Below are 10,901 nucleotides of genomic sequence, written 5' to 3'. Positions count from 1 at the left end.
GTACATGCCATTATTTGTATTTAGGCCCAACATGGCATTATCATTTTTCGGCCCAAAAACATGTGCATAAGCAAACAACCGCATTCCTTATAATCTTAGTCTATAGGGGTGAGCAACGGATATGTGGATGCATATTTGGTATCACTTGAGTCTGATCCATTCAAATGACCGATATTAAAAATGTACCACGTCCAATCCATTACCCGACGGGTACAATATCCGCGGGGTGAACGGATGAACCGGGTAGATGCAGATATTTTATTGGATTTTAACAACATATATGAAAATGCATAATTTGAGATTCCATTATAATAATTATGGAAATGTTTCTCTATCGGCGTGCGTCGCAAAATGATGATGCTGATGTAAACAGTAAACGTGAGCGAATTTGTGAGATTTCATAATTTGTTTTTGTTAGAATATATTGACGAATATGAATATCGAGGTAGTCAAGTTCAAGATGAAATGGTCAAGAATCAACCTGGTTATCAGAAGATCGACGGAGATCAAGGAGTGGAGAATATTGACAGAGATCAAATCAAGTTTCCAATTTCATGTTTGGTATAGATGAATGAATTATGTTTGCTTATGAGTGTTGTGATTACAACTGTATGCATGTAAACTGTTTGATAAAATTTCTGATTGAAAAAACTCTAACTGCTGATGATGATACACTACAGTTGTTAAAGACATGAAACCTGTTTGATAATATGTATAAGATGGTTTTGAAAATTATGATGCATGATTTTAATTGAGCCGTTGTTATGATGATTTTCATCGAATTTGTCTGATCTGGCCTGCTTGGGTTTTCCATGACGATGTAGTTTGATTTTAGTCGCCGGTTAATATAACTTGAAAGGGTTCTGTTTTCTGTTGAATTATTCTCCTTGATTCACATGTACTACTAGTGTTTGCGTAACCATAAAAATAAAAGTAATACAATAACTACTGTGCACTTTGATTAGCTCTTTGGAGTTGAAGTTAAATTTACCAGTAAAATGTGGATCACTATATGTGTTAACACAAATTAAGGTTAAATTTTGAGATTAAAATTTATGGCTAATAGGTTCTTGAGTACAACCTGAATTTGGTTAACAGTAGATTGTAATGAGACACAAATAATTGTTATATATATATATTGTGTGGTGGTCGTGAATTGCTCGTAATGAAATATATACATATATATGTATATATATTCAGTAGCTCTTATGATAGTTAAAGCATGTTTTAAACCTAACAACAAAGAAAAGGTCTATCCTATATTGGGTTATGCATGACCACTAAAGTGATCATTCAAGAGTGCATAAGTTATAAAAGTTAAGTCTTGCCCAAAGGTGTCTGACTTGGATAAGGTTATGTTTCTTGAATTTGATTTCTAACCATTGAGATCATAAGTGTGTGCCTATATGCAATAAACTGCTGGTACTGCCCAAAGGTGTGTAGTAGTTTTATGTGTGGACTAGGTAGAACAGAATGATTTATAATGTTCGGCAAGAGACAAATAGCCCTTTACCCAAAGGCAGGGAAGTGTTTGTGTCAAACCAGATCCTAATATATTAGTTATGTAGGCGATTTTATCGCATATATGGAGGTGATTATATGTCATTTTTACTGCCCAAAGGTGTATTTCGATGATATGTCACTGTCCCGCAGAGTGGTAAGGTGGAAAATGGTTATAAAACACTCTGAGTATTTCAGTTGTACCCTAAGACTGATTTACAATGTTTCAGTACAAATGAAACGGTTTTGTTGATAGATAAAATGTCTTGATCTATTGTATTATGGTTAACTGTTAACAGTTATGGATGGGACTTAGAACTAGAAATTGTTCTTGAGCTTGTAGCAGCTGTAATTTTGTGTTTTTCACCCTGGGAATAAAAATTGGAGTAAAAAAGGATGTGGTATTCTGAAACCATACCCTTAATTAAGGGATGGGAAAACACTTATTTGCTTTAAAGGAAAGTTTTATCTTTTATATATACGTATGTAGATAACCTGCAAAACAAACCAAACCCACAGAAGCATTCGAGTTTTATCATGATGCCTAGTAAACAAGAAAGAAATAGAGAGGGGAATATGGTGGGCTGAGATGAATGAAAATGAGCTTTGTAGAGGCGAAGCTTCAACTGATTAGATGGTGTATTTTATCTTCTTAGTATTACGTCTTATTTAGTATCTGCAATTTGGTATTATGCCTTTTTAGTTTAGCCATTAGTTATTCTTAAGGTTTTGAAAGCACTAGTATCATCTCTTGGATTATCATACAGAATGTTAATTGGTTTATTGTTTAAAAGATTTCTTATAAAGTCATTATATTAACATTTAAAATCCTAGGTGTTAAAATCCTTTTATTCCAATAAATTCAGTATTACGGATCATTTTGACCGAATGTTAGTAACCATGTTTTCAGCTTATTGATTTAGTTTAAGAGTAAACAACTGGTAAGTTTTGGTAGAACCTTGGTAATATATATACAGTTGTCTTTAGACTAGTGAAAACCTTGATATGTAATATTTATAATTGAATCAATGATTGGATCACACATTTAACTTAAGAACTTAAGAGAGGAGTAGTCAAGAACCTTTTAGGACATGGACACCTGTTTCTCCCAGAAAATTTTGGCCATGAGACTACAATTGTTTGTACATTTAAGATAGTGCAGATGGACCCTTATTTTTGAACATATTATGGTTAGTTGGCTACTTTTGGCGACATAGGTAGCATAGAAAGAGATTAAGAAAATTGCAGAAAAATCAAGTTTCAGATATGACCTAATGGAGTTTAATGGATCATCTGTTATTGGTTGTCACGTATTTATCAAGTCATCTGTGCTGGAGTTAAATCTCTTGTTTTTATGTTGACTTTATGACTTGTATGTTGTTTATTGTGTTTTTTTCATGAGAGTTAGACTTCAAACGAACCTTGTATGGTCTAATCCTTTTGATTGATTTTACTGTAGTTATCAATATGGCTACTTATGTATTGCCTGTTTTGTGATAGTTTTGGATTCACCTGGTTGATCCTTCTTTGAAATTTGTTTGCGACTATATATTAGTATTTTTTTCCCTGATGCATATACTGTACGAATTTCTTTAATTTGGTTGCTTGGAATGTGTTTGACATACGGGTAAAAGTTATGGCGGTTTTATAATAGATGTTGTGTGACAGAGACTACAGTGATAGCTTTTAGTTAATATCTATTTAAAGGGGTTTTGGAGTATATTCTTATATTCTGTCGCGACATAGTAACCACATCTTTTCATATTAATTGGAAGCTGTTGAAATATCTATTTGTATAGCCATCTTGCATTCACCTACTCAATAATGCGCGAAGGTAAAACTGAAATTAGTTAATGGATGTAAAATGAAATTCTGTTAATATATTTAGCTCTTTAGAGTATGTTTGAGGTTGGGGCTTGGAATTCAGAACTATGATAGTCTCATTAATAGTTGTGCTGTGGAGTTTGTGCTTACTTGAAATTTTATAGTTAAAATACACATTCTGTAGACTTATTATGATCATGGTTAAAATTTTGCCCTTGTGTGTGATAACGTAGTTAGGGTAGTCATGGTTAAAAAACCACTGGTTGTACGTACCATAGTTTACTATAACGGGACTTTAAAGTGATCATAATAAGAAAACCATAATACAAGCGTGTTAGAAATATGTTAAGCATTTTGTTTAGAACTCGAATGACATCTGAACTAAGATCACGTTGTTTATGTCCATTATGGATGATAATCTTAAGGGGAAGATAGGTTAAACATATGAGATCATTTATATTTAGTGGATATTTTAATAGAGATGTACGGAACTCCTCTCAACTTTGAGTTTCGAGCATAGAGGAATTTTTTATTATACTTAATGATATGCGTACTACACTGATAAATGTGTTTTAGCTGATGTGTAGAGTTTACATATGAGGATCTCTTGGTATTCTTTGCTTACAACTTCTACAGTAGCACTGCAGTAGTACTGCAATTAGATTGTCACATATCGACGCTAGGGACCTTATGTGTAGTCTCTCTATGAATATCTGGATGAGACCTGACGAGGATCATGAAAACTTTGCACCAGTTATTATGTAATGTTCTAGTTGTATCGATGATTGGATTCTACGTTTACCTAAAGCTGAAATGATAATCACCTTAAGTGTACTACACAATTTTGATTCGCAAATGTTTGTTCTCACAGAAAATTTGGACCATGCACTCACAATGTACACAGAACTATAGTTGACTCTACACTTATGATAGTGCACACAATCCATTAACTTTGAACATATTATAGTTGACCACACTTGAAGATACGAACAACATAGAAGAAAATTAAGGAAATTGGCGAAAAATGAAGTTCTAGATATTTATCGGTTGACATTCCTATGTGTTCTATTTTTTTTGCTAAGTCCATTAGTTTATTAAAGCAAAAAAAACGTAATTACAAAAATTACAATTTTGCAGCTTAAAACTCCCTACCCCCATAAACCAAAGGGGTTAAAAAACATCAAAGAAATAGCTAAAAAATAACCTCAAACAAGAAAAATAAAAAGAAGCTACCTAAATCTATAGCCAACTCCTTTCAATTTACTTTTGTTGTTGCCAACTCTATACGATTTGCTTTTGGAAAAATTTTCTGCCATAATATCCGTATCAAAAGCATAATTGCCATAGAAATCTTCATCTTCATCCACATAGGAAACTTCATCTTCATCCTCATAAGCAAAGTTACCAGGAACAAGTTTAATAGGAGAAAACTTACTAGGAGACTTAGTTTTTTTCTTAGTTGACATTCGATCCGCTGGCTCCTTTTTCTCCTTGAAATAGTCTTGTCTAAAGGATGGATTTCTTATGAAGTTAGCACGCACTTCATCATTCTGAATTTCACTTGCCTCCTCTAGTTCTTCCTTAGACAAAATATTCTTATCAAAAACAATATCCTCCATCCCTAGATGTGTTTCCTTGTTATGAACATCGTCACGGCTTGGAGTTTCATCATTGAATTGCAAGGAATTTGTAGCCATGATTTTTGCAGCTTGCTTGGCCACTTTTATAGCTTTTTTCCTTGCTAGAATATCTGCATCAACTTCACCCCAATCTTTCGAACCAATACTACCTTCAGAATACTTGAATTCTCTAAAAATTGTTCCTCCTCCTTCTCAACCTCACTAATATCAGCAAGGCCTAATTCAGAAGAAAGAACGTCATACTTGTTATTAACCACTACTTCTGTTCTGAATAGATCATCCACAAGAGGAATTTCAAAAGGAGTGAATTTAAACGAAGTACCTTTATTAAGGGAGTTCTTACCCTATACTGGTGTCCATTCATCATTAGAAGTGCCAACATCTGTTTCCAAACCACTAACGACCTTGCCAGCCAAAGTAGCGTTAGGTTTTATCACGGACATTGGCCCAGCCTTGTTGGATACGGACTGAATATTAGTAACCTTCTCAGACCCTGACTGAATATTAGTATCCATCTTGGACACGAACACTTCCGTATTTTGCTTGGATACATAATTGGTCACGGTCACAACTTCCAAATTCTTCACAGACTGAGTATCTTGCATGGATAAGTTTGTCAAAGATACGGATTCCAGATTTTGCACGGACTTGCCAACTTCTTCCTGTGTGTTCTATGTTAATGTGTTCGTTTGAAAATTTGTGAATAGAATTGCGGCAACATCGTATAACTATTTTTCCCTCGTGTTTCCGTCATGGGAGTTCCAGAATCCTCTGATAGAACTTTTCAGTGGGAGTTAGATTCTCATTTTTCTAACTACAGCAGGTATGCCTATGTGTTCATGAATCAATTGATGTTGATTTTCAGTGGGAGTTAGATTCCCATTTTTATTTCAGTAAAAGCTAGTAAGTTTGTGTTTTCCGATTAAATCCTTCCATACTGTTTTCAGTAGGAGTGAGTTAGATTAAGCTAACTTGAGGCATCACTGGTACATATGTTGTCATTAAACTACTAAAGTATTTTTTTTGTTTGGTTCAGTAAAGGTAATTGAGTCTTTGGTTACGTTGCAGTCAAATATTACAGTAAGATAACCCTTTGTTTGAATAAATTGATGCATCATATACAGTAGCCTAAGAAAGCTTCGCATAAGCTTAAAGTGCTTGAGCTTAACATAGGTAGGCACCATCGTTAATGAGCTTTTGTCCTCAATAGATGGTAACGGTTTGTTACACGCGGAAGCAGTAAAATATTAGGACAACATGAACATTTTTTGTTGCATGAAGCATGGACTAATGTGAATGACACATAAAGGATTGCAGTAAATATTGTGTTAGACATTCACAACACCTCAATACCACTTTTGAGTATAAGGATGGCCTGAATTTTCAGTAATGCTAGACCTGAGACCATGTACTGACCTTGCATCTCAGAGAATGCATTGTCTTCATGATCCAGCTTAGTGGTGCTTCTATATTTAGGTGAAGGTTACTACAATGTTATCTATATATGTTACCTATGCGACTAATTTTCAAACAAAGGGTGGCCACCCATTTTCAGAACTTGATCCAGTGTTGTTTTCATAAAATCAAGTGTTTTGTATTGACCAAGTGGGAGAATGTAAGAATAGAACTCTCATATATGTGGTCAACACTAAACACATCTTTAAAACTCTGGATTTGGTCGCGTAGGATATTCATATCATGAGGAATAAAGATAACTAGTTGGAGAAAACTCTTGGTTGCTCCAAGTTATTCGGTGAATCTCAAGTGGTTATCTATCTCTAAATTCTCGTAATGGGTAAGGATTAGAGATTACTATAAAAGAGGTGAGTCCCTCTTCTCATATAACATGCTACGAGTATCCCATATACAACAGATCTGAGAGAGAAGGGAAGACTCCATCCTCAACTGTCGTGCTGAGTTTCGCTGCTGGTTTCGTTGAGTTCCGCTGCTGGTTTCGACATCTGTGCAGGCGCTAATGATCAGGTATGTAAGAACACTTCTTATGTTTGTTGAATCACGATCTTAATCTTTGGCAAGGTCTTCTATTGTTGTGTACTTTTCAAGTATGCTATAGGTATAAAATTCCTACATGCATGACATAAAGTCGGAACACAATTGTCTCTCATGCAAATTTTCAAATCATGTTCGCATGGCACCTGTTTCATTTTCCTTCGAACATTTTATGAATCCATTTTTGCTGCTCTAAACAAATATTTCAGTTTTAGAACTCACAAATGACATGTTGTAATCTTAGCTCACACTTAGCTTCGGTTTGAAAATTGAGTATCTATTTATAGAGAGCAAAATGAGCAACACTCCAAGATTCTAAGAGATTGATAATTCTTGTCATTTTTAGTTCCATGTTCGATTTTACATGTACGATATCTCTTCTCATCCAGAAGTTAAATCACGTTTGAGATGCGGGAGAAGAGTGAAATTCCAAGTCAACAACAGAGTTAGGGTATCTAGTTGAAAGATCAAATTCTCCCTATTCCTAAGAATTGTATTAATATTTAAACATTATATTTTTCTCCGTATAGATCATATACAATTCGACCATTAATATTTCCCATTTAGAAAATATAAAATTAATATTAAAAAGTCTGTAGTGAATTTACTTTTAGTTTGGGGAAAATGTTAATAAGTTATTATTGAAGGAGGATCCATGAATACTCTTATATACACACTGTCATATATGATTTGCGTCATTTTCTCTATAAATTCAAAGGAAAATCCTAGTATTTTGATGATATGTTCTTCTTATCAAATTCTATATTCCTACTAAAAATGAGCATGATTCGAAATGCCAAACTTCACCATCTATCAATTTTAATTTCAACCGTTAACTTTTAACGGCTGATTTTCAAAGGGGTAAGTGGAAGTGTTATACGTCTCGAGTCGTGGTCATTTTTATAAATGTTAATGGGAATAAGACTGTGCATATAAGAGTGTCCATGAATCCTACCTCATTATTTAATTACATGTATTTTATATTAGTGGGAACTGAATAATCAAATATCTGAATCCTACCTCATTATTTAATTACATGTATTTTATATTAGTGGGAACTGAATAATCAACTATCTGAATTCTTGTTAGGGGTATACAAAGAATTAACAAAAAACGGGCCAAATGCCCAGAAACCTATAAATTCAGGTTGTAATGGATGAATAAACTTTCATCTGGGTTAAATGGACGACAAGTAAATTAGTTGGGGTTTTTGAGTTTTCTCCCTAAATAAATTAGGAATGTAGCTTCCCCCTCTAAATAGTTAATACTTTGAACTTACCCCCTAAGTGCTAATTTCTGCCGAAAATGTCCTTGTGCCGTGCATGTACGATCCGCTTGTGTATACTTAACCGTGATTTACCCGTTTTACCATCTCGTGCTGGACATGTGATGTTAGGGTTTTCAATTCTTCAACTCAAAAGTTAAGTCTCGTCAACGTCTTCTCCATTATCTATTTTGACATCTCCAGCGTATGCTCATAACATAGCTCCTGGAAAAAATACCCTATTATTCATCTCCACCAGCACCAGCGTAGTCAGAAAGCGATATTGGTTATTGCAGTGGACGTATAGGAAGGAAGTCTTCTGGTTCATCGTCATCTTCTACTTTAACAAAGAATGCATGAATAGTGATTGGTGTATTTATTGGGTATACTTCTTGTTGTACTTGGCGGATTTGTTTATAAGAAACGTCACTCAAGATGGTACTCAAAGAGTTGTATCGATCTGATGTATGTTTAGAAGAGAAGAAGATATGTATATGAAATCTTTTGATTTGTTTCCATTCTGATTGAATATCATTTTTCAATTCAGTTGATTTTCGTTTGTTAATTTCTTAGACAAATACTTTTCATAAATGTTGCTCAAGAATTTTGGATATAAAATAGTCGAATTAAGTTTGATTGTTTGGATATATCCAATGCATGCTCGAAGTGTCAAGTACGGTACCCATCGCACCGGATATATTTAGATCTGTTCTTCTTCACAAGAAATGATTACCTAGAACACAATTCTGAAGCATTGTCATCAACAAACTAATAAAATGATCACGTTTGTTAGTGTATGTACTGAAACTTCTTAATTATGTATTCAATTGGCTTTCCTTTATCATTTCTGTAATGCATTCAAATGATTAGGTTCCCATGTGATACATTTAATTACTCCATTCAAAGTCGTCATTCACTTTCGCATTAGGCCATGATGATGAGATGCATTGGCTACGAGTACTGATAATGGTTGGTTCCATTTCGGGCCCTTGGTACAACCATGATGCTGTATCATGGAAATGCGACCACCTGAGGGTAGAATTGATAAATCACGGTTAAATATACACGAGCAGATCGTACATGCAAGGAATAAGGACATTTTTTGCAGAAATTAGTATTTGGGGGGGGGGGGGGAGATACATTACTAATTTATTTAGGGGGGAAAACTCAAAAACCCCAAATTAATTTAAAACTGGTGACTATACTGTGATTTCTCTTTCTTTTCAATTCATGGAGAAAATGTCTATAATATATTTATTTTTTCTTCATCATCTTCAAAATCTATCGACACCACCACTATCGTCGTCGATGTTTTTTGTTCTCCACCATCTTGATCTTCTCTTTCTCCACACATTAAGTACAATCACCATCACCACCATCATCAACTATAAACACAACTACCACATCCAGCAATAATAACACCACCACCATCAATGAAAATAACTAAAACTCCGCCATCATCATCTAAAACAACTACAACCAATACCACCATTTTTCTCCACCACCACAAAAACCGACAACGTTGTATCGACATTTACATCACCACTATTATCTACAAAAAATTTCATTCAAATGCGCTAATTAAATGGAGATTTTTCAAATTCGTTGAAACTAAATTAAGGTTTTTGTCTTCCACCAATTTCACTAATAAGTTTCCCAATCCTAATTAGAATGTATTGGTGTTGGTCATAATGGTTGAATAATCTGTTATGCAGCTACGAAAATGGTTGCATAACCTGTTATGCATCTATACAAGTTGTTGCATAACTTGTTATGTTGTCCAGAAAATAGTTGTATAACACGTTATGCAGCAACTTTTTTCTGTTAGTATTGAAACCAACAAGAAAAAAAAAGACTTCATAACTTATCATACACCTACTATAATATTTGCATAACATGTTATGCAGTCGTGAAAATGTATGCATAAAGCATTATGCAACCACTTTTTTGTAAGCTTTAAAATAAAAAAAAATTGGTGCATAATCTTTTATGCATCCAAGGAAGTGGATGCATAACTTGATATGCATCCGAAAACATGGTTGCATAATACATTATGCATCAACTTTGTTTTTGTAAGCATTAAAATTAACCAAAACAATGGATGCATAGCTTTTTATGTAATTGTGAAAATGATTGCATAATTCATTATGCGTCTTTTTTTTTATGATGTTTTTTTTAGGCATATATATAGTTTTAATTTTCGTAACTAAATTAGTAGATACATGAACCAAAATATATTTGCATAACTTTTTATGCATCTTTTGTTGTGTCTGCATAATGTATTATGAATCTTTTTTGAAGGCTGGATAATTGTTATGTATCAAGTTTTCGAAAATTTTTCCTAAAAGAACAATCACCTCCGACCTTTTTTTCGTAAAAAATATAAATTTGGTATTGTTGTTTGTACTTGTTGTGTAAATCTCTTAAAAAGATTTCCAACGATATAAAATTATTTAAATTCCAATGTACGGTTTTTTAGATATTTTGTATTCTAGAATTAGTTTTATTTTTAGAATATCCAATTGTTCTTATTTATTTTTATTTATTTTAAAATACAAAGTATACGTTCAAATCAAGGTTTTGATCTCTTCACAAAGAAACGAGATTCATAACAAACGGCAATTGAGTACAATGTTTAGACTCATGTTTCTTCCATGATTGAT

Source organism: Papaver somniferum, chromosome 7 (genome assembly GCF_003573695.1).
Source record: "Papaver somniferum cultivar HN1 chromosome 7, ASM357369v1, whole genome shotgun sequence".
Taxonomy (NCBI): Eukaryota; Viridiplantae; Streptophyta; class Magnoliopsida; order Ranunculales; family Papaveraceae; genus Papaver; species Papaver somniferum.
This window is presented reverse-complemented; position numbering follows the sequence as displayed.